General features: G+C 40.2%; 1 pseudogene; it reads right to left on the bottom strand.

Moving 5' to 3' along the window:
• The window catches only part of LOC121394093, a 58,923-nt pseudogene extending 40,422 nt beyond the window's left edge, over nt 1-18,501 (bottom strand).
• Nucleotides 18,502-25,003: the final 6,502 nt, after the last annotated feature.

Genomic DNA, 25,003 nt, shown 5'->3' with positions numbered 1-25,003 from the left:
TTGGGAGCAGAACCAACTAGTAGAAATGTAAAAATCTCCCCTGCAAATAACCGCCCGTCAGAGGCAAATCTCTACTGGCAACTGGTTGAAATTCTTCAGTTATTCCACAAAATATAGGGTGATAATCTGTACAAAGTGTCATTTTTAGATGCAGTTTGAAATGTTTTTTTACCCACAATACAACTTATGACACACCATTCCAATGTCATTCAGCATAATCTCAGAGATTGCAAATTGCAATTTCTAGCATTTCCAGAGAACAAGTTGTGTCATTTCTGGAGTTCAAAACTTTGTATCTGATTCACTCGACAGAAGTAAGTGACCACCAGATCCAGGGTGCCAACATAGTAACATAGTTACATAGTTACATAGTTAAATTGGGTTGAAAAAAGACAAAGTCCATCAAGTTCAACCCCTCCAAATGAAAACCCAGCATCCATACACACACCCCTCCCTACTTTTAATTAAAATTCTATATACCCATACCTATATTAACTATAGAGTTTAGTATCACAATAGCCTTTAATATTATGTCTGTCCAAAAAATCATCCAAGCCATTCTTAAAGGCATTAACTGAATCAGCCATCACAACATCACCCGGCAGTGCATTCCACAACCTCACTGTCCTGACTGTGAAGAACCCTCTACGTTGCTTCAAATGAAAGTTCTTTTCTTCTAGTCTAAAGGGGTGGCCTCTGGTACGGTGATCCACTTTATGGGTAAAAAGGTCCCCTGCCATTTGTCTATAATGTCCTCTAATGTACTTGTAAAGTGTAATCATGTCCCCTCGCAAGCGCCTTTTTTCCAGAGAAAACAACCCCAACCTTGACAGTCTACCCTCATAATTTAAGTCTTCCGTCCCTCTAACCAATTTAGTTGCACGTCTCTGCACTCTCTCCAGCTCATTTATATCCCTCTTAAGGACTGGAGTCCAAAACTGAACTGCATACTCCAGATGAGGCCTTACCAGGGACCTATAAAGAGGCATAATTATGTTTTCATCCCTTGAGTTAATGCCCTTTTTTATGCAAGACAGAACTTTATTTGCTTTAGTAGCCACAGAATGACACTGCCCAGAATTAGACAACGTGTTATCTACAAAGACCCCTAGATCCTTTTCATTTAAGGAAACTCCCAACACATTGCCATTTAGTGTATAACTTGCATTTATATTATTTTTGCCAAAGTGCATAACCTTGCATTTATCAACATTGAACCTCATTTTCCAGTTTGCTGCCCAGTTTTCCAGTTTAGACAGATCACTTTGCAAAGTGGCAGCATCCTGCATGGAACCTATAGTTCTGCACAATTTAGTATCATCTGCAAAAATAGAAACAGTACTTTCATTGCCCACCTCCAGGTCATTAATAAACAAGTTGAAAAGCAAGGGACCTAGTACAGAGCCCTGCGGTACTCCACTAACAACACTGGTCCAATTAGAAAATGTTCCATTTACCACCACTCTTTGTAGTCTATCTTTTAGCCAGTTCGCTATCCAGGTACAAATACTATGTTCCAGGCCAACATTCCTTAATTTAACCAGTAACCTTTTGTGTGGCACTGTATCAAATGCTTTAGCAAAGTCTAAGTAAATCACATCCACTGCCATCCCAGAATCGAGGTCTCTACTTACATTCTCGTAAAAAGAAATTAAGTTAGTCTGGCAAGATCTATTACGCATAAAACCATGCTGGCACAAACTCATAGTATTATGATTTGCTATGAAGTCCAGTATCTTATCCTTTATTAACCCTTCGAAAAGCTTTCCTAATACTGACGTCAGACTAACTGGCCTATAGTTTTGAGGCTGAGAACGGGATCCTTTTTTGAATAGAGGCACCACATTAGCAATTCGCCAGTCTCTTGGCACAATACCAGATCTCAATGAATCCTGAAAAATTAAGTAAAGAGGTTTGGCAATCACAGAGCTAAGCTCGCTAATTACCCTGGGATGAATACCATCTGGCCCTGGACCTTTGTTAATCTTAACCTGTTCAAGTCTCTTTTGAATTTCTTCTTGTGTGAACCATGCATCATTAGTTGTATTACTAGAATTGGGAGTGTTAAGAAGGAAACCTTCACTTACTGGTTCTTCATTTGTGTAAACAGATGAAAAATACGAGTTCAGAATCTGCGCTTTTATTTTGTTTTCATCAACCAGCTGATCCCCCTCTGATAGTAAGGGTCCCACCCCTTCCTGCTTCATTTTTTTACTATTGACATATTTAAAAAATAATTTGGGATTTTTTTTACTGCTTGCTGCAATATCCTTTTCTATAGCAATTTTAGCTTGCCTTATAGCTTCTTTGCATGATTTATTGGCCTCCTTGTACCTTATAAATGTTTCGGCTGTACCAGCTAACTTGAAAGCCTTAAAAGCACGTCTTTTCTTACCCACCTCAACACCAACGCTTCTATTGAACCAAAAAGGTTTTGCTTTGCAACGACGTTCCTTGCTTACAAGTGGAATATACTGACAAGTATATTTATTAAGCAGCATTTTAAAGACTTCCCATTTTTGTTCTGTGTTTAACCCTGTGAAAAGCATTTCCCACTTAATATGTTGCAGAGATGCCCTTATACTGTCAAAGTTTGCACGTCTGAAATTTAGTGTTTTAGTTACTCCCTTATAGAATTGCTTCTGCAACAGAATCTCAAAGGAGACCAACATTGTACATTAGGTTGAAAAAAGACACATATCCATCAGGTTCAACCTTTAGACCCTATTTTAACCTGCCTAACTGCTAGTTGATCCAGAGGAAGGCAAAACCCCATTGAAGCCTCTCCAATTTGCCTCAGAGGGGGTAAAAAATCCTTCCTGAATCCAAAATGGCAATCTGACTAGTCTTCCATGACCTGTTTTCTCTCACTTGCTCAAAAGCCATCCAACCCCTTCTTAAAGCTATCTAATGTATCAGGCTGTACAACTGATTCAGGCAGTGAATTCCACATCTTCACTGCTCTCACTATAAAAAATTCCTAATATTTAGGCTAATCGGAATGGGTAACCTTGCGTCAGCTGGAAAGCTCGGAAGACCTACTGGTAAATAAAGCATTAGAGTGATTTTTATATGACCCTCTTATAAATGTATACACATCTCCACTGTTTCCCAGTTTCAATAGGTGTACCTTTCAACAAACAAGCAGGATGAATGGAATTTGCACCAATAAAGAAGTGTGTTTTGATGCAAGTACCATAATGAAGTTTTCAGCATGTGTTCTACATTGATCCCTGGTAGGTTTGGAATAGTAGGACCAACAAGATCATAAGTTATGGGCTAAACAATTAATTTGCGAAACACATTGAAGTCAATGGTTGATAAAAAAAAAAAAAATTCCGCATGACAATTATTTTGTGCCAAATGCAGTCAATGGCCATTTTTTCTTAAGGCAGCTTTTTTGTCCAAATGCATTAAAGTCAATGGCCTTTTTTTTTTTTGTTGCGGCGACTTTTTTTTAACACTATTTAGATGACAGTCAAATATAACCATTTATTATATTTTGTGTAAGAGTTTAGATAGAGTATATACAGGCATAATGATATATCTTAATATCTTAAAACTTTTTTGCATGGAGTTGTGTTTTTTCTCACAAAGGCACCACACACCCCATGAATAAATTATGGTGCCTCATACAACTGCCACACCACTGCCAACTGCTAAAACTTCTTCTTGGGAAGCCACTCTATTTTTGCTACAGTCCGGGCCCCTGACAGTCATTTTGTCTGTCCACTAGGGATGTCGCGGACTGTTCGCCTGCGAACTAATTCGCGCGAACATCGGCTGTTCGCGTCCGCCGAATGTTCGCGAACGTCGCGCGACGTTCGCCAATTTGGGTTCGCCTTAGCTGGCGCTTATTTTTGACCTCTCACCCCAGACCAGCAGATACATGGCAGCCAATCAGGAAGCTCTCCCTCCTGGACCACCCCCACACCCCCTGGACCACTCCCCTTCCATATATAAACTGAAGACCTGCAGCGTTTTTTCATTCTGCCTGTGTGTGCTTGGAAGAGCTAGTGTAGGGAGAGAGCTGTTTAGTGATTTGAGGGACAGTTGATAGTAACTTTGCTGGCTAGTAATCTACTTGATACTGCTCTGTATTGTAGGGACAGAACTCTGCAGGGATTTGAGGGACAGTGAGTTTAGGTTAGTTAGCTTTGCTGACTAGTAATCTACCTTCTACTGCAGTGCTCTGTATGTAGCTGCTGTGGGCAGCTGTCCTGCTGCTGATCTCTCATCTGCTGACTGCTGCCTGTAACCCAATAGTCCTTGTAAGGACTGCTTTTATTTTCTTTTTTGTTTTTTTTACTTTGCTACTGTAAGAGCCCAGAGCTATTAGTCTAGCTGTGTTGGGGAGTGGGACTGGTGTGCTGCTCCTCCTAGTAGTTCACCACTACCAGCACCAACCAGAGTCAAAATTGTTACAAAGTATCTTATTTGCACCTGTTAGCTGTTCTGAGCTCTCTGCCAAAAGCTAATTAAGTTAGAAACTTGTTTTTTTCTGGCTGTTCAGTGCAGAGAAAAGAGGGACTGGTGTGCTGCTCCTCCTAGTAGTTCACCACTACCAGCACCAACCAGAGTCAAAATTGTTACAAAGTATCTTATTTGCACCTGTTAGCTGTTCTGAGCTCTCTGCCAAAAGCCAATTAAGTTAGAAACTGGTTTTTTTCTGGCTGTTCAGTGCAGAGAAAAGAGGGACTTTCCAGTACAAAAGAGGGACAGGGGGTTGAGTGGTCAAAAGAGGGACAGTTGGGAGGTATGCAAGTGCCACCTAGCTGTGTGAGCTTTTTCACATTCTGTCTAAATCACAATAATAATTCCGTGTCCGTAAACATCACCTGAGTGATGTTTTTACAGCAGCAATAATATATTCCGTATCCACTACTGTATACGTTGCCCTTGCAGGCATTGTTTGCCCAGTCTTTAACCAAGTGCCACCTAGCTGTGTGAGCTTTTTCACATTCCGTGTCCAGAAACATCACCTGAGTGACGTAGTGTGATTTCTGCCCTTTACAGCACAAAACGCAGCGCTGTGTCAACAATGTATTTTTTAGATACATTTTTGCCCTTGATCCCCCTCTGGCATGCCACTGTCCAGGTCGTTGCACCCTTTAAACAACTTTAAAATCATTTTTCTGGCCAGAAATGTCTTTTCTAGCTTTTAAAATTCGCCTTCCCATTGAGGTCTATGGGGTTCACGACGTTCGCGAACCGTTCGCATTTTTTGACGCAAGTTCGCGAATATGTTCGCAAACATTTTTTCCGTCGTTCGCTACATCCCTACTGTCCACACACAAGGAGCAGAATTAGACACAAGTGTCTTAAATAAAGGTAATTTTTTGCACAAACGTGGTAAGTAAATTACCTCTATAGTAAGGACTGAGTGCATCTATATGGATACAATGTCTATATTTAGACAGCCCAGTATAGTTACTGAAGGTGGTCTTAGCCATGGTGGACAACATTAAATGATACTGAGGACTTCAAGTTAACTTGGATACATACAATTTATTTCCCATAGACCAGCCAGTCTTCATGAAGCAGCTTGACCCTACTTCTCTTAGATGGGTTGAGTCCTTCCTATACCTAGGTATCAATGTACACCAGAATCTATAGTCAATAATCATCATCAATAAAGTTATAAACCATAAGTTAATGTAGGGATACAGAGGGTTAATTCCCATCTGTTCCTTAATATGAGTACCACATGGTGGGAAATCCCCTGCTTCTCCAGCTACAGGTTCAACTTGTGAAGGAAGGGGCAGGAGGCTTGTCCCTGTGCAGTGTGTCTGGCAGATAACGGAGGGTTTCACAAGGTGTCGCTGCGCAACTGATTTTATATAGGAGAGCCATGTGCTCACACTGCCATTGCTGACTTCTGCTTCACTGAGGAGAGTGATCAAGAAGTGCTGCAGGATGTAAGGCTTAAAGGGAGTTTGATAGCCCTGCAGGCTTGAAGCAGGATACTTCAAAGCCTGGTAAGCTCAACCATGCAGGTTAAGAGCTTGGATGCCTTTGTATGTGCTCACACTATGGAGAGTGCTGAGAGCTGTAGTTCAGCAGAGGAGGACTTTGTGTGCTCACATTCTGGAGCATGCTTGGAGCTGTGAATAAATGGGGTTTGTCGTGCTCACACTGTTGATAGTGTTGGAAGCAATACCCTGACGATTTTAAGCAAGCTGCATTTACTTGTCTGAAAGGATTTCATCACTGTGGATGCCTGTTCCTGCTATGGAGGAGCAGCCTACCCATCTGTGTGAATCCCCTGGTGAGTTGTGCCCAAGGGAGGGTAGAGAATCCAGCTGTAAGGAAATTCTTGAGTTAATACTTGAAACGCATGATATGTGAAATGTAGCTTCTTTTACCAATAACATGTCCTTGTGATAATTGTAGCTTCTTTAACAATAACAAGTCTTTGTGATAATTTGAAACAGTGCATTTGTACGCAGCTAACTGTCCCCTGAATAAATGACATGAACGTGGGGCCAGATCAGCTGCAGAAAGATTGTAACATTTTACAGTATCTATAAAAGCCAGCTACTTTCTGTATTAGCTGGTCAACCTGCAGCTTACTTCTGTATTGCTTGTCCCCTCGCAGCGAGTATAAAACTTATCACATTCCTCTGAACCCTGAATGGTCATTGGCAGATTTTTCTAACAACTTGGTCCTTCGAGCCGGAAACCAACATCTGTCTTCTCAAACGGGAAACGTGACTGTGGTCACTGCAGAGGGTTAATCATATTCTCTCTGTGGACTGAACCGAAAGACCTCCGACAGCTGTCGTAAAGAGAGGCCAGTTGCACTCGTTTGGGGGAACAGTGACGGTTTCCAAAGAACACAGCGACCAGGGTCACTGGAATCTGGTAACGTATATGTTTTCTTTTTGTTGTTGTTGTTATTAGTTGTCTACGTAGAGGTCCCATCACTAGACTGTTGATATTAAGGTGTTAAGTGGCATAATCGCCCGCCTTTGATAAAGAGACAGGGAGTGATAGTGGGTCCAGTCACCTAGACTGTTGCTACGTAAAGGTCCCGTCACTAGACTGTTGATATTAAGGTGTTAAGTGGCGTAATCGCCCGCCTTTGATAAAGAGACAGGGAGTGATAGTGGGTCCGGTCACCTAGACTGTTGATATTAAGGTGTTAAGTGGCATAATCGCCCGCCTTTGATAAAGAAACAGAGTGACAAGCGGACGAGTCCATAGTCTGTGTGAGAAGACTACAGGAATAACTAACTCCGTGTGCACGTTAAAGATAAAGAGTACTCCGGGGACCGCGGAATTTGTGTTTGAAAGTGTGTGAAAGAGAGTGTTTGGGAGTCAAAGAGGGAATGGTCAACCCCTCAGACAGGCCATAAAGGGCGATACACTGACCGGTGAACGTTTTCGGCAAACGGACTACCTTGCTCCTCAGGTTTTACTTGGCCGAGCTCCAAGCTGTGAGGCCATATCCGTGAGTACTGCTTCACCAGGCGTTTGACTCCACAAAATTGTTTGTCAATTGTTTGTCATCTATACCTACTAACCATGGGAAATAAATGCTGTAAAAGTATCAATGATCTAACTGAGGACGCTCAGTTCATGCGTGATCAGAATCCAAATAATATCAGGTTCTTAAAAGGTAGAGAGAGGATTATAATTTTAATCCTATATTAGACAAGGAACAGTATAGATTGCTTGTTGGAGAGGTACTGACGATAAAAAATGTACATTAAAAGTTACCTATAGGTCATGTTTTTTTTTTTTTTTTTCTCTTTGCTGGGAGGTTTGTTTTTGTAAGTAATTATTAGATGAAGTTTCTAAACCTGACTGTTTTGCCAACCTGACTGTTTTGTCAGCCTGTCAGTTAGAGACTCTAATGCTAACGGCCTCCTGCTGCACAAATATGGCAGCCTCCTCATACAGGAGCATTGGGCATCAGACACGTAATGTAAAAGCATTATGCAAATACGTTATTGTGAAGTTATAAGTTTCTTTCCAATGCAATATTATGAGGAATGTAATAGGAGGGAAAATAAAGAAAGGAATGCCAAGAAAGGCAAGGTACAAGATCAACTATATGTCAGGTAATAAGATAATTAAGGGATTGTGGATTGATATTATTGTAAACTGAAGGAAGTCTTTGACACATATAGTGGTGTGCCTATACCAGATCAGGGCATGGTAAATGATAGTCCTTATGAGCTACAACTAAAAAATGCATTCCTATGAGGATGTCTTTGCAGTTTTGTGAGTCAACATATGGTAGACCACTGGGTAGCCAGTTTGCAAGCAGTCCATGAATATGCCAGACATGCTGAAAGACATCTCCAAAAAACAAAAAAAAAACGAGGGTTAAACTATGTGTTTTAGTAGAGGAAGATGTGTATGTGGTAAAGCAGGATAGAGGACGAGATAGGCAGAGAGAAGGGGGGGTTCAGACCCCATTGAGATGACAAGCGAGAAAGGGAAATACTGTAAGTAAAAGACGTAGGAGAAATTAGGTTTTTTCATTGTGAGAAACCGGGGCATTTTCCTAGAGAATGCCGAGCAGAATTGAGCAATGGGGATGACAGGAGCCCCCTTGGGGAGGCATGACTATCTGAGAGTATACATTCCCCTATAAATAACTGAGGATAATTCTTAATATAGAAGACATAGAATGTAGTCTCTTATGTAAGTCGAAACCCCAACTCACACTTGAAGTTGGGGGAAAATCCATTACCTTCCTATGTGACACTGGGGCATGTAGATTCCTTATACACCCCCCTGATGTGCCAACTATCCAAAGAACTGAGGAATTTACTTTTCTAAGAATAGCAGGGGGACAATTAGATAAAGTATACTTGTCCCCACTATTAGCCGTAACTGACCCTGACATTCAACAGACTATTCTTAATCAGTTCATTCTCTCTTCCCATTGTCCATTCAACTTACTGGGAAGGGACATGTTGGTGAGATCAGGAAAGTGCCTTATAACCACCCGGATGGTTAATTGCCTTTGGCGACCATCCGCTTAATAGAATAGCAGCCAACCCGAATCAAATACCAATCAAACCTCTTACACAATCACAAAAGATGAGGAAGCTAGAAAGCTAGAGGGAGAGATAAAGCTGCTAGCAAAGGAGTTAAGTCAGAAAATAGTAAACAGTGAGAAACAACACCAAAAGGAAAAACACCTTAGAGACAATTTATCTTTCAGTGCTGAAAATAGCAGCTCTGATACTGAGGAACAAGCAGTTCCCAGCCCCCCAGCCAAGTTCTACCCCGCCTGTAAATACAAACTAGAGAAGAGGGGTAGAAGCGGGGGCTGCTGCTTCAACACGTCACATTACACACACAGAGTACATTCCATGGGCAGCATCATATCTTAGAAGGATTTTTCAAGACGTTCCACATCCCCGCACCAATCCACACAAATTTGTACAGGAACTCATGTTTGTCCAACCCTAATTGGACTGATGTTAGTTGTACTCAAACATGTGTGTGGTCCAGGGGCTTACCAACATTTGTTGGTCAAAATGAATTGGGACACTAATCATGCTGACCCAGCCCAAGTAGGGTTCCGCTTACGTGCTCTGGAAGGTACCAAAGGCACCATTTTTCCAGAAGTTTATTGGGAAACAGTTTTCAAATTTAACCATGATGCTCAAGAGTCTGTTGTCCAGTATGCAACCAGATTTAAAGAGAGGGTCAATGCCTGTGGTGGACCTGCTGTCCTAACAGATGAGGAAAACCTGATGGGAGTTGTTGCATGGTTTAGGACCTACAGGCAGTAAATCAGGCCGTTTTCCAAGACTGACCCAGTCTCATTAGAAAATGCCAAAGCTGATGCGGCTGCTAAAGCACATTCCCATTCAAGCTTTAACTGCATCACCAGACACAAACTTTTTAGATCAAGGGTTACTCAAAGACATGCAAAATAATTTCAGTGAAGCAGAATGCCACAAATGGGTTTCTAAAGGGGCCCAACTTAAACAGGGCAAATATTATTGCCCCAAAAGGAAAACCAATCCTTCCTACTACACTATTTCACTATGTTGCAATTTTGAGTCATGGGCAAAGCCATGTCTCAACAGGAGGGATGGTAAATAACATACTCATTTTAGATTTTAGATCTGCATGGATTTTATCAAACTCAATAGATGGGAGAACAAGAAATGTTGCCTTGTAATTATAGATGCCTTTTTCAGATCATCGAGGAAGAGGCAGACCAAAGTTTGACGGAACACGTGCAGAATATTAAATAAACAAGAGCTTACTCCAAATTCTCTTCCAGATACCGGAGAGCCCATCCCAATAGAACTTGTGAAGCCTGGAGGCTACATGTGGGTAAAGGTAATAAAAATGAAGAATTAGGCGACTCCATTGTGGGAAGGGCCTTATCAGGGAAAATCGCAGAAAGAGTGTCCTGGGTACACTCCAGTCATTGTAAACTAGTAAAAGAACTAGGGCAAGTAGCTAGGGAACCCAAATAGTCCTTTGGATACAGTCTGACTACAAAGGGGGTTCTCTCCACTAGGGAGGGGGTCGTCTCAACGTCAGTGAAGAACCATGGGACTATTTGGGAGCAGCAGCAGAAGTAGGGAAAGAGTAGAACAATATGATACCTGGACACCATTCTCAAGGTGGGGTTGTGCAGGCATGTTAGAACTAATAATGTTTTTCATCTTATTCCCTTGGCTTTTCTTCCCCTTATATCATAATGCCACCAACCACAATAATACACCTGTTGGGGAGCATCCCTCATTCCCAAGAAATAGGACTCCCCAGAGTGTAGGAACAACAGGCAGACAGGATTGGGGACTACCTCCCAAGGGTTATTCATATCCACCGTGGAGCAAACCTCTAGACATTACCATTATCGAAAGAACCACTACCACAGTTGAATTTGATGCCAGTGAATTCAGAGTGATTCCTTAGAGACTGCTAGGTCCTTTGCCTGGGAAAATAAGTATATGTGCATCATTGTACCCCCCAACCCCGGACTAAAGCCCTGCCCAGATTGGTCCACAGTCTGGTGGAGTACAGAAGGGTGGGAGATAGCACCATGGGTAGGAGACTTAAAGAAATTCATGCAGCAGCAGATTTCCATAATAAAGAAAGCCCCATCTGCTTACTGCACGATCAAGTCATGTAACCCACTGCTCCAAACCATTAAAAATCCACATCCCAGAGACCAAAAACTTTTTGGTCTCGGGATTACCATCACAGGAACAGACCCCATGGGATTAATTAATGTAACCATAGATAGGGCAAAGGCCATAAAGAGAGATTCCACAACCCCATTCCTCAAAGAAAAGATCTCTATCTCTGGTTTTCTGAGCCCAGGCTCTGAAGGGAGGGTGACTTACTTACTTACCCAATCTCACCCTTGAAAAAGCTTTTGGAATAGAGACAGGTGTCCCCGAGGGGAACAAATGGTTAAAATATGTCCCAAACATGTCCCCCCGCTCAGGGAAAGATAACTGATTCGCTTGCGCAAACAACAACAGGCAGACAGGATTGGGGACTACCTCCCAAGGGTTATTCATATCCACCGTGGAGCAAACCTCTAGACATTACCATTATCGAAAGAACCACTACCACAGTTGAATTTGATGCCAGTGAATTCAGAGTGATTCCTTAGAGACTGCTAGGTCCTTTGCCTGGGAAAATAAGTATATGTGCATCATTGTACCCCCCAACCCCGGACTAAAGCCCTGCCCAGATTGGTCCACAGTCTGGTGGAGTACAGAAGGGTGGGAGATAGCACCATGGGTAGGAGACTTAAAGAAATTCATGCAGCAGCAGATTTCCATAATAAAGAAAGCCCCATCTGCTTACTGCACGATCAAGTCATGTAACCCACTGCTCCAAACCATTAAAAATCCACATCCCAGAGACCAAAAACTTTTTGGTCTCGGGATTACCATCACAGGAACAGACCCCATGGGATTAATTAATGTAACCATAGATAGGGCAAAGGCCATAAAGAGAGATTCCACAACCCCATTCCTCAAAGAAAAGATCTCTATCTCTGGTTTTCTGAGCCCAGGCTCTGAAGGGAGGGTGACTTACTTACTTACCCAATCTCACCCTTGAAAAAGCTTTTGGAATAGAGACAGGTGTCCCCGAGGGGAACAAATGGTTAAAATATGTCCCAAACATGTCCCCCCGCTCAGGGAAAGATAACTGATTCGCTTGCGCAAAAGCACGGCCAGCCATTGGTACGGTGCCATTCCCGCTAAACCCTGATAATGACTTAGAAGGGTTGTAGTGTGTGCTTAAGTTATATACTCAAAAGCAACCCGCAAACGGTACCACCCTGTCCTTTCTCTGCCCTGCTAGATTTGCCACCTTCCATTACAGTATATGCAGGTAACCATACCTGTTTCCATAGTCAAGGGCGTGGTCAGAAATTACTGGCAATGCCAGCCTCCTTTTGTGCCCGAAATAAAGTTCTGACACAGAATGACACCACATTTAAAAACAATGGTTCCAGGACCACCGTAGTGTGTGGGCAGATATATGGTGGTTATGTGGAGACACAAAATTGAGCTGCTGTTTAGTACAACTGATATTGCCTTTCTATGCTTTTCCCATAAACTCTATTCCGCAGGTACCAAGATAGGAAATGATTCACCGCTCCAAACGAGAAGTCCGACTTAAAGGGTCTTTCGACAATCATGTATACATTGATGATATAGAAGTACCCTGAGGAGTCCCAGATGAATATAAGGCCAGAAATCAAATCACCGCTGGTTTTGAATCCTTCCTCGCCTGGTGGGCAACTATAAACAAGAACGTCGATTGGATCAACTGCAACCAACAGAGATTTGTCAACTTTACCCGTGATGGATTTAAAGGTATAGCAAGTCAACTAGAAGCCACCTCCTTGGTTGCCTGGCAAAATCATATAGCCTTGGACATGCTTCTTGCCGAGAGAGGTGGCATGTGCAAAATCTTCGGTGACATGTGTTGCACCTTCATCCCAAATAACAAGGCTCCTGATGGGAGTATCACTAAGGCCTTGGAAGGACTGACTATGTTATCTAATGAACTGGCGGAAAACTCTGGGATAGCCAACCCTTTCACCGACTTTCTTCAGACTTGGTTCAGGAAATGGAGCGGACTTGTATCCAGCGTGTTAATTTCAACTGCCATACTTGCAGCTATTTTAGTAACCTGTGGGTGCTGTTGCATCCCTTTCATTCGTGGCTTATTGCAACGTCTTATTGATACTACCTTTACTAAAACCATGTAAACTTCAGCTTCACTCTGCTCTTATGACTATGTGGATAATTATAACACAGATATATGACGCAAAGGATGAAAAGCTATGCTAGTCCCTGATCACTGATGTTTTTCTGTCACACATAATGCATTCACAAGTATAAAAAGGGTGGAAATGTAAGGAAATTCTTGAGTTAATACTTGAAACGCATGATATGTGAAATGTAGCTTCTTTTACCAATAACATGTCCTTGTGATAATTGTAGCTTCTTTAACAATAACAAGTCTTTGTGATAATTTGAAACAGTGCATTTGTACGCAGCTAACTGTCCCCTGAATAAATGACATGAACGTGGGGCCAGATCAGCTGCAGAAAGATTGTAACATTTTACAGTATCTATAAAAGCCAGCTACTTTCTGTATTAGCTGGTCAACCTGCAGCTTACTTCTGTATTGCTTGTCCCCTCGCAGCGAGTATAAAACTTATCACATTCCTCTGAACCCTGAATGGTCATTGGCAGATTTTTCTAACACCAGCGTGTCTCCTTTTTGTGAAACAGGCTTTTCTGGTGTGCCTGCCATGTGGGATCAAATTAGCTCTGTCCAGCCGGAGATATATTTGAGCAAGTAGCACTACCTGGAGAAAGTAAATGCTCTTTGGAAAAAAGGGACTGAGACTCTTTATCTTTATCTTTATTTTTGCAACAATCATCTGTATGTGATACATAAGGCATAATAAAATAGCAATTTTATACTAATTTAAGCCCTTGTGATCATAAATGATGCCTCCTGTGTTCCATAGTATTTATAATAAAAGAGCAACACCAACAATACATGCAAACAAATTACCCTTCAAAGTGCAACAAGAGACTCTGTTTACATACATAGAAAAGTACCTTTAAGGTTAACCCCAACATTGTGTTTGGCCTCCCATGTAAAGGTAGAGGATTTCCATTTCCAGGTTTAGGCATACTCTTCCTTATTATTAGCCAGGGTTTTAATGTGTTCTGTAATCTTTATAAGGGAAATGTAGCACAAGGTTATATTTCTTTGGAGCCCTCTTGCTTGAGGAGGTGAATGGTGCTGAAGAGCCTTAGGTAGGAGGCCTCAGTAGAAGAAGGTATGGCTAGTTAATGTGAGCTTAAATCCTAAAACAGCAGTAAGATTCAGACTAAGGGTAGTTAAAGGGGTTGTTCACCTTCAAGTTAACTGTTAGTATGATATAGAGAGTAATATTCTGAGACAATCTGCAATTCGTTTTAATTTTTTTATTTGTGTTTTTTGTGTGTCATTTTGCTTTTCATTCAGCAGTTCTCCAGTTGGCAGTTTCAGCAATCTGGTTGCTAAAGTCCAAATTACCCTAGCAACCATGCATTGACTTAAATAAGAGACTGGAATATGAATCTGATGGGTTCCTATTAAAAAGATGTGTAATAAAAAGTAGTAATAACAATAAATTTGCAGCTTTACAGAGCATTTGTTGTAGATGGGGTCAGTGACCCCCATTTGAAAGCTGAAAAGAATCAGATAATAATTTAATAACTATAAAAATAAATAAATAATGGAGACCAACTGGAAAGTTGCTTAGAATTGGCCCTTCTATAGCATACTAAAAGCTAACTTATAGGAATAGTAACACCAAAAAAATTAAAGTGTTTTAAAGTAAAGTAAAGTCAATGTATCTGACTGTTGTGTGAAGTCTAAATACTTAGAGGGTTATTTACTAAGCTCCGAAAACCCGAAATTCACCAAAATCTGAAAAATTTGTGATTTCTCTTTATAAAATCTGACTTTTAAAAAAATCACAAATTTTTCGGGAATTTATTAAACCCCGAGGGCTACAAAGCCCGAATATAAAAACACAGCATCTCAAACCTATCGAGGTTGCATAAAAGTCAGTGGGAACAGTCCTATTGATTTTTGGTTGTGTCGGGGGATTCTGGGAATTTCAAAATGTTTTCGGAGCTTTCGGGTGAAAACTGCGAAAAAACCATGAGATTTTGGGGAAAATTCATAAAAAAAAGGGGAAAATCTGAGCTTTTCACGCAAAGCAAATTTTCGGGAAAATGTAATAATAAATAAGCGTTAAAACCCCGTGCGGGTTTGTAGCAGCCGATATTGAGATAAATTTGGACCTTGATAAATAACCTCCTATGGGTTAGTCCACACGAGGAGATTCAGGGAGATTTATTTGCGTGGCGACTAATCGCCTCTTCTGGGCGACAATCTCCCGGAACTGCCTTTGCGTGTCTTCCCATCCACTATAATGAAAAGTCGCCTGCGCTAAAGCACACACGGCACTTCGTTTTTCGAAGTCACCCAAAGTTTCCTCGTGATCCAATACTTACTTGAAGCAAAAGCAGTATATTGGGTTTATATAATGTTTTCATTATTTTTTAGTAGACTTAAAGGAGAAGGAAACTATCAAAGCAGTTTATTGCCAATAGATTAGCCACAATAGTGCAAGCTATAACACTATATTTATTCTGCAGAATACTTTACCATACATGAGTAAACAGTTCTAGAAGCTCTCTCTGTTTGTTTAGGATAGTAGCTGCCATATTAGCTTGGTGTGACATCACTTCCTGCCTGAGTCTCTTTCTGCTCACTCATAGCTCTGGGCTCAGATTACAGCAGGGAGGGGGAAATGGGAGGGGAGAGAGGAACAAACTGAGCATGCTCAAGCCCTAACCCTGGAGGTTTATGCTGAAAACAGGAAGTCTGACACAGAAGCCCATGTGATCACAATAGAAGTAAAGAAATGCAATGTTTCTTTTGACATAGGACTCAGAGCAGCATTACTTGGAGGGTTTACTGGTGTATTTATATATACCTTTCTGATAGAGCTTACTTAATTTTTTTGTCTTTCCTTCTCCTTTAAAGTATGAAGATCCAAATTACAAAAAGATCTGTTATCTTGGTTTGATATTTTTAAAACCCCAGGTCCCAAGCATTTTGTTTAACAGGTCTTATACCTGTATATTATTAGTATATTCAAGGATCTAAGACCTCGCTCCCAGAGAAAGTACATAAAACAGGTGCAAACCACCATGTTTTTTGCAGCAGGCTGAGTGTTATAATTAATATTTTTTGTTATAATAAAATAAAACTTAAAGCACACTTTTAAAGCAAAATGTCATAGATACTAAATACCCTGTTTTGTAATATAAGCACCTAAATCATTGGATTAAACCTAATTCATATATCTTGTTTACTGGAAAAAAAATTACGTTTCTATAAACAATATAGATTAGAACATTACTGATTGTTTTCAAACTATGAAAGCAATCACTGCACTGGAGATAATAAGTTTAATCCTGACATGAACACATTTCAATAAATCAACAATATTGATAGCTTGAGACTTCCAAAGAAAAAGTACCTGTGTAAATATGGAAATAAAAAGCTCAGACGCCATCAGTAACTCAATAAATAAGTGTTATTGAGTCAATTATGGTTGAAAGAGACTTTCAATTAGATTGTTGGATTATGTCAGAGGCAAAGTAGTTAGTATAATTAAAATAATATTGCAGTCTATCATGCCTTGAAATAATACATTTGCATGGACACTTTTACTAAACTTGAAATTAATGGTAATTTTATATATATATATATATATATATATATATATATATATATATATATATATATATATATATATATATATATATATATATATATACCAAGCAACCAAGCAATATATATATATATATATATATATATATATATATACTGTAGATATATATATCATCTCTGGAGTTATCCTTCAAGATGGGTACCATGCATACAGAAAGACTGTCTTTTCTCATTAATTGCCCTTTGACTCCCTTCTGTCAACAGAACTGTCTTCCAGCCAACTCCCTTGTTAAGTTGTCTTCTGTTGTCCGGTCATATGACTGCCCCGTCTAACTTTTTCCTGGCACTATGCCTGCTCAAGGACGTACTTATCCGCTTTCCCCTTCTGAAACTACAGCGATGAAAGAATACATCCAGGAGAATCTCCAAAGAGGCTTCATCCGCCCGTTTTCTTCCCCTGCTGGAGCGTGGTTCTTCTTTGTCGAGAAAAAAGATGGCATCCTTGGATCGACTACCAATGCCTAAACAAGATAACCGTGAAAAATCGATACCCTCTTCCCCTCATCTCCGAGTTATTCGATCAGCTCATGGGTGCCAGCCTCTTCACCAAGCTGGACGTTCGAGGGGGCCTATAATCTCATCCGGATCAGAGAGGTCGACGAATGGAAAACCACATTTAACACCAGTGATGGGCACTACGAGTATCTTGTTATGCCCTTTGGACTATGTTATGCGCCTGCGGTTTTCGAAGAATTTGTTAACGACATCTTCTGGGACTTGTTAGGACATAGTGTAGTCGTCTACTTGAATGATATTCTAATAATCATCAGCTCCTAGTACGGGAGGTCCTCTCCCAATTGAGGAAGAATAATTTCTTTGCCAAACTTGAAAAATGCACTTTTGAAGTTTCTTCAATCTTCAAGATAGATCCAGCAAAAGTTTTGGCGATACAAGACTGGCCTCTCTCTACCAGCACCAAAGCTATACAGAGGTTTATTGGCTTTGCCAATTATTACAAACAGTTTTTTTAACGTTTTTCGTCTAAAATCTCTCCGATCCTGTCCCTTATCCGGAAAGGGGAAAATCTCAATGCTGGCCTCCACAAGCTTTGGAAGCTTTCAAAACACTTAAAAAATCCTTCTCATCTGCTCCGATCCTTAGACACCCTGATCCTCTTCTGTCTTTCTTCATTGAAGTTGACACTTCAGATGTTGGGGCTGAAGCTGTCTTGTCAAAAAGATTACCATGTGATGGGAAATTGCATCCAAGCGCTTTCTTTTCTAAAAAATTTTTGTCTCCTTAGCATAACTTTGATATGGGAAATCGGGAGTTGTTAGCAGTCAAATTGGCTCTAGAAGAGTGGAGACATCTGTTGGAAGGTTCCTCTGTGCCAGTATCAACCTTGAATACATCCAAACACTCAAACTTCTTAATCCCAGACAAGCTCGATGGGCACTCTTCTTCTCCTGCTTCAACTTTGTCATCACTTTCCGTCCTGGTTCCAGAAATAAGAAAGCGGATGCACTTTCCAGAAGCTTCATTCCTGAAGACCCTTGTTAAGGGGATCCTGAACCCATTGTGCCTCCAGCTAAGATTGTGGCTGCTTTCTTTCCCTCCATGGCCTCTCAATCTTCTGCTCCTTTGGATACTCCCTTGGGAGTAGCCTTTGTCCCTTCTGAACTTCGTCACACCATCCTTTCTCATTCCCATAATTCCAAGCAAGCTGGCCATCCTGGAATAAGACAACTGAACTTTTCTCTCGTCTTGTTTGGTAGCCCTCTCTTTGAAAGGACGTTAAGAACTTTGTTTCTTCTTGTTCCACTTGTGCAACCTCCAAGTCTGGACATTCCCCTCCCAAGGGGCTACTCTTACCTTTACCCATTCCTTCTCAAACATGGATTTATTTGAACATGGATTTCATTGTGGACTTACCTGTCTCCCTTGGGCACACTGTCATCTGGGATGTGATCGACAGGTTAAGCAAGATGGCCCATTTCATTCCTCTTAGCAAGTTGCCTTCTGCCCTGGAACTTTCAAGACTGTTTATTCAACACATCTTCCACCTTCATAGATTTCCGGCTGAAATTGTGTCTGATAGAGGGTACCAGTTTGTTTCTAAACCAAGTATAGGTTTCACTTTGTGTATTCCTGGGTGTGATTATAGCTTTGTCTTATTGATTCCTGTGTACCGACTTCTGCCTGTTCATCGAATTGAACCCCTTGCCTGGACTTTGAACATTCTTTTGCCAAACCCTCTTGTTACCATGAACTTTGGTCTGATGAACTGCCTCCTCCTTGGTCCGCACTCCTAACTGTGCCTACGAGCCCTTGCAGCAAGATCCTTTTGTTTCTTAAGAACAAATCCATTTCTATTCTATTTTTATATTAGTAGTTTTTTATATCTTTTTTTTCCCACTCTTTCTACTTTAAAACCTTTGCTGCAAGAGAATATTAAAAAAAAAAAAAAAAAAAATTTCACATTGGTTTATTGGTTACATTAAATAAAGCCCTGCCATTTAAAAACAATAACAATGTAAGCATGGATTAACCCTTTAACTGCCAAGAACGTAGCTCCTACGTTCTTTGAAAAAAGGCTTTAAGTGCCAAGAACGTAGGAGCTACGTTCTTTACTAAAACAGCTCTCTCTCTGCACACACTGCAAAATCAGCGTGCAGAGAGGAGCAGCTAGCAGCAGAACCCCCTAGGCAACGAGCTTACCTGAAAAAGATCGGCGATCCTCCACTCCAGAGTCGCAGAGAGACGCAGCAACAGCAGCAACCGATTCAGCAGCTTCCATGTCCCAAGCATCAGCACAGCACATGTTCCTGCTCCGCCCACGCACTTCCTGGTGCTGTGACTCGGCGTGTTTCAACTGAAAAGCACTGAAAAGGACTCCTCTTCATCTAGATTTGGTAAGTGCCCCTTTTTTTTACTTATTTACAGGTATTTACAGGTATTTACAGGCATTTACAGGCATTTACAGGCATTTACATATACACAGTACACATACTAGTAAAAGTAGTTTTTTTTTTTTTTGATTTTCTGATTTTTTTGATTTTTCAAACTTTTGCACATATATTACATACTCAAATACATATATGCAAATATTTATACACTTTTTAGAGCTGTACATCCATGCATACACAAACACACACTTATAGGGTTTTTTTTTTGTTTTTTTAGTTCATTTTCTAAGTTTCCCTTATGTTATTTCCCTAAAAACTTTAGATTTCACAGCATGACTACTGGATCAAGCATTCTGACCTCTAACCACGCTGTCGGATCAGTTATTTTGTTATTTCGTTGATTTTCCTAATTGTATTTGCTTTTTTGTGATTTTTATTGCAGTTTTATGCTTGCATTGTTTTTCCTTATGTAATGTTTTAGCCTCATTTACACTTTGATAATTTGGGATAGAAACATATTTTTAGCAACTCTGTGTTCGTCAGAATGTGTACTTTCCAAAAATATATGGTTTTGGGGGGTCTTTGTACTGTTAGGGGGTCTTACGGCATATTATATGCAGTCAGAGTGCTATGTTCACAGGAGGCGAATTGACGGCTGAGAAAATTCTTATGCACTGTTTTTATTTGGGGTCCGCACGTGCCCACCTGCTTTGGTTTATCTATGCATATTGGGCATCAAACTGTTCAGTAGACCCTTGGCGTCAATATTTAGGGTGTTTTCTAATTGTATGTAAGAAATTGGGTGAGATGAATGCGACCAACTGCAATATTTTTAGGCGATTTTCAGAAATATCATAAAAACCACTGCCTTTAGCGTTGCTTTGCAGTATGTACATTTGGAGCAGAAAGATAATTTTAGCAAATTTTTATTCAGTACAAGGTGTACTTTCCAAAAATATATGGTTTTGGGGGGTCTTTGTACGGTTAGGGGGGGTCTTACGGCACATTATATGCAGTCAGAGTGCTATGTTCACATGAGTCGAATTGACAGCCGAGAAAATTCTTATGCACTGTTTTTATTTGGGTTCCGCACGTGCCCACCTGCTTTGGTTTATCTATGCATATTGGGCATCAAACTGTTCAGTAGACCCTTAGTGTCAATATTTATGGTGTTTTCTAATTGTATGTAAGAAATTGGGTGAGATAAATGCGACCAACTGCAATATTTTTAGGCGATTTTCAGAAATGTCATAAAAACCGCTGCCTTTAGCATAGTATTGCAGTATGTAAGTTTGGAGTAGAAAGACAATTATAGCAAATTTTTATTTAGCAGAATGTGTACTTTCCAAAAATATATGGTTTTGGGGGGTCTTCGTACTGTTAGGGGGTCTTACGGCACATTACATGGAGTCAGAGTGCTATCTTCACAGAAGGTGAATTGACAGCCGAGAAAATTCTTAAGCACTATTTTCATTTGGGGTCCGCACGTGCCCACCTGCTTTGGTATATCTATGCATATTGGGCATCAAACTGTTCAGTAGACCCTTGGTGTCAATATTTATGGTGTTTTCTAATTGTATGTAAGAAATTGGGTGAGATAAATGCGACCAACTGCAATATTTTTAGGCGATTTTCAGAAATGTCATAAAAACCGCTGCCTTTAGCATAGTATTGCAGTATGTAAGTTTGGAGTAGAAAGACAATTATAGCAAATTTTTATTTAGCAGAATGTGTACTTTCCAAAAATATATGGTTTTGGGGGGTCTTCGTACTGTTAGGGGGTCTTACGGCACATTACATGGAGTCAGAGTGCTATCTTCACAGAAGGCGAATTGACAGCCGAGAAAATTCTTAAGCACTATTTCATTTGGGGTCCGCGCGTGCCCACCTGCTTTGGTATATCTATGCATATTGGGCATCAAACTTTTCAGTAGACCCTTGGTGTCAATATTGAGGGTGTTTTCTAATTGTATCTAAGAAATTGGGTGAGGTAAATGCGACCAACTGCAATATTTTTTGGTGATTTTCAGAAATATCATATAAACCACTGCCTTTAGCGTTGCTTTGCAGTATGTACATTTGGAGCAGAAAGATAGTTTTAGCAAATTTTTATTCGGCACAAGGTGTACTTTCCAAAAATATATGGTTTTGGGGGGTCTTTGTACTGTTAGGGGGTCTTACGGCACATTATATGCAGTCAGAGTGCTATGTTCACAGGAGTTGAATTGACAGTCGAGAAAATGCTTAGGCACTGTTTTTATTCGGGGTCCGCACGTGCCCACTTGCTTTGGTTTATCTATGCATATTGGGCATCAAACTGTTCAGTAGACCCTTAGTGTCAATATTTATGGTGTTTTCTAATTGTATGTAAGAAATTGGGTGAGATAAATGCGACCAACTGCAATATTTTTAGGCGATTTTCAGAAATGTCATAAAAACCGCTGCCTTTAGCATAGTATTGCAGTATGTAAGTTTGGAGTAGAAAGACAGTTATAGCAAATTTTTATTCAGCAGAATGTGTACTTTCCAAAAATATATGGTTTTGGGGGGTCTTCGTACTGTTAGGGGGTCTTACGGCACATTATATGGAGTCAGAGTGCTATCTTCACAGAAGGCGAATTGACAGCGAGGAAATTCTTAAGCACGATTTTCATTTGGGGTCCGCACGTGCCCACCTGCTTTGGTATATTTATGCATATTGGGCATCAAACTGTTCAGTAGACCCTTAGCGTCAATATTTATGGTGTTTTCTAATTGTATATAAGAAATTGGGTGAGATAAATGCGACCAACTGCAATATTTTTAGGAGATTTTCAGAAATATCATAAAAACCACTGCCTTTAGCGTTGCTTTGCAGTATGTACGTTTGGAGTAGAAAGACAGTTTTAGCAAATTTTTATTCGGCAGAAGGTGTACTTTCCAAAAATATATGGTTTTCTGGGGTGAACCTAGTTTTTTGTACCTTTGCCTGTTGCAAAATGCTGTATATGTGCTGGTTATGCAGTATCTGGAATTACAGAACTCGTATGGGGTGTCTTCTTTCTGGGGCCCCTATACGCCACATACTTAGGGGTACCTATGCATATTGGGTATCAAACTGTTCAGCGTACCCCAGACTTGTCATGTTTAGGGAGTTTTATATTGCTATATATTGATATGTAGGAGATACAATGCTTTAGAGTTGGAGTATTGAGGAGATTTTTGTATATGTCATAAAAATTGCGAAATGTAGGAAAGCTTTGCGGCTTGGTACTTTGGAGTAGAAAATCGTGCCTACCCATTTTAGATTTGTCAGAATGTGTACTTTCCAAAAACATATGGTTTTCTGGGGTGAACATAAATTTTTGTACTTTTGCCCCTTGAAAAATGCTGTAAATGTGCTGATTTTGCAGTATTTGGAATTACAGAACTGTCTTCGTTCTATGGCCCCTATACGCCATATACTTATGTGTACCTATGCATATTGGGCATCAAACTGTTCAGCGGACCCTGGGCTTTCATATTTAGGGTGTTTTATCTTGGTATGTAATGATATGTGGGAGATACGATGCTTCAGAGTTGAGAGTTGAGGTAATTTTCTGTAATGTCATAAAAATTGCCAAATGTAGGAAGCTTTACGGCTTGGTACTTTGGAGTAGAAAGACGTGCATACCCATATTAGATTCGTCAGAATGTGTACTTTCCAAAAACATATGGTTTTCTGGGGTGAACATACATTTTTGTACTTTTGCCCCTTGAAAAATGCTGTAAATGTGGTGATTTTGCAGTATTTGGAATTCCAGAACTGAGAACTCGTATGGGGTGTCTTCGTTCTGGGGCCCCTATACTCCACATACTTAGGTGCACCTATGCATATTGGGCATCAAACTGTTCAGCGGACCCTGGGCTTTCATATTTAGGGTGTTTTATCTTGGTATGTAATGATATGTGGGAGATACGATGCTTCAGAGTTGCAATATTGAGGTGATTTTCTGTAATGTCATAAAAATTGCCAAATGTAGGAAAGCTTTGCGGCTTGGTACTTTGGAGTAGAAAGACGTGCATACCCATATTAGATTCGTCAGAATGTGTACTTTCCAAAAACATATGGTTTTCTGGGGTGAACATACATTTTTGTACTTTTGCCCCTTGAAAAATGCTGTAAATGTGCTTATTTTGCAGTATCTGGAATTCCAGAACTGATAACTCGTATGGGGTGTCTTCGTTCTGGGGCCCCTATACTCCACATACTTAGGTGCACCTATGCATATTGGGCATCAAACTGTTCAGCGGACCCTGGGCTTTCATGTTTAGGGAGTTTTATCTTGGTATATAATGATATGTGGGAGATACGATGCTTCAGAGTTGCAATATTGATGTGATTTTCGGCAATGTCATAAAAATTTCGAAATGTAGGAAAGCTTTGTGGATTGGTACTTTGGAGTAGAAAGACGTGCATACCCATATTAGATTCGTCAGAATGTGTACTTTCCAAAAACATATGGTTTTCTGGGGTGAACATACATTTTTGTACTTTTGCCCCTTGAAAAATGCTGTAAATGTGGTGATTTTGCAGTATTTGGAATTCCAGAACTGATAACTCATATGGGGTGTCTTCGTTCTGGGGCCCCTATACTCCACATATTTAGGTGCACCTATGCATATTGGGCATCAAACTGTTCAGCGGACCCTGGGCTTTCATATATGGGGTGTTGTATCTTGGTATATAATGATATGTGGGAGATACAATGCTGTAGACTGGACACTTTGAGGTAATTTTTCAAAAATGTAACACATTTTTATAAAAACTGCTAACTTTAGGAAAGAATTGCAACTTGGTAGTTTGGAGTACAAATATATATTTACCCATTTTGAACTCGTTGGAATCTGTTCTTTCCAATGAGGGGTAGTTTTTTAGGGTAAACCTACTGTTAGTGGAATGTTTGGCCTTGAAATCAGATGTATGCTGTTTTGTGGAGCGGTGCTTTGGAAATTTGGTAGTTTACTGCTTCAGAGTTTTCAACTATCGAAGTGAGAAATCTCCATAAAATTATATATATTTGGTATTGGTTTGTTCGGGAGACACAGAACTTTCCAAATCTGCCATGTTCTCATGCATAAAATAAATTATGCTTCTGATATATGCATTTGTATCATGTGAAACTGTTTTTTTTTGTTTTTTTTATACACTTAGAAGCCCATATCTTTTTACAGGACTGGAATGACAACTAAATTCTAGCATATTTTGAAAGCTTAGGTTGTCCTGAAAAAAACAATATCTTGTTTTCATGGGTAAACTAAAAGACCCCCCCAGGAAAGTCCCCTAAAGTGAAAGAGCAAAAAATGTT

The sequence above is a fragment of the Xenopus laevis genome, chromosome 5S (genome assembly GCF_017654675.1).
Source record: "Xenopus laevis strain J_2021 chromosome 5S, Xenopus_laevis_v10.1, whole genome shotgun sequence".
NCBI lineage: Eukaryota > Metazoa > Chordata > Amphibia > Anura > Pipidae > Xenopus > Xenopus laevis.
The sequence above is the reverse complement of the archived record's forward strand: the minus strand, read 5'-3'. Positions and strand labels throughout refer to the sequence as shown.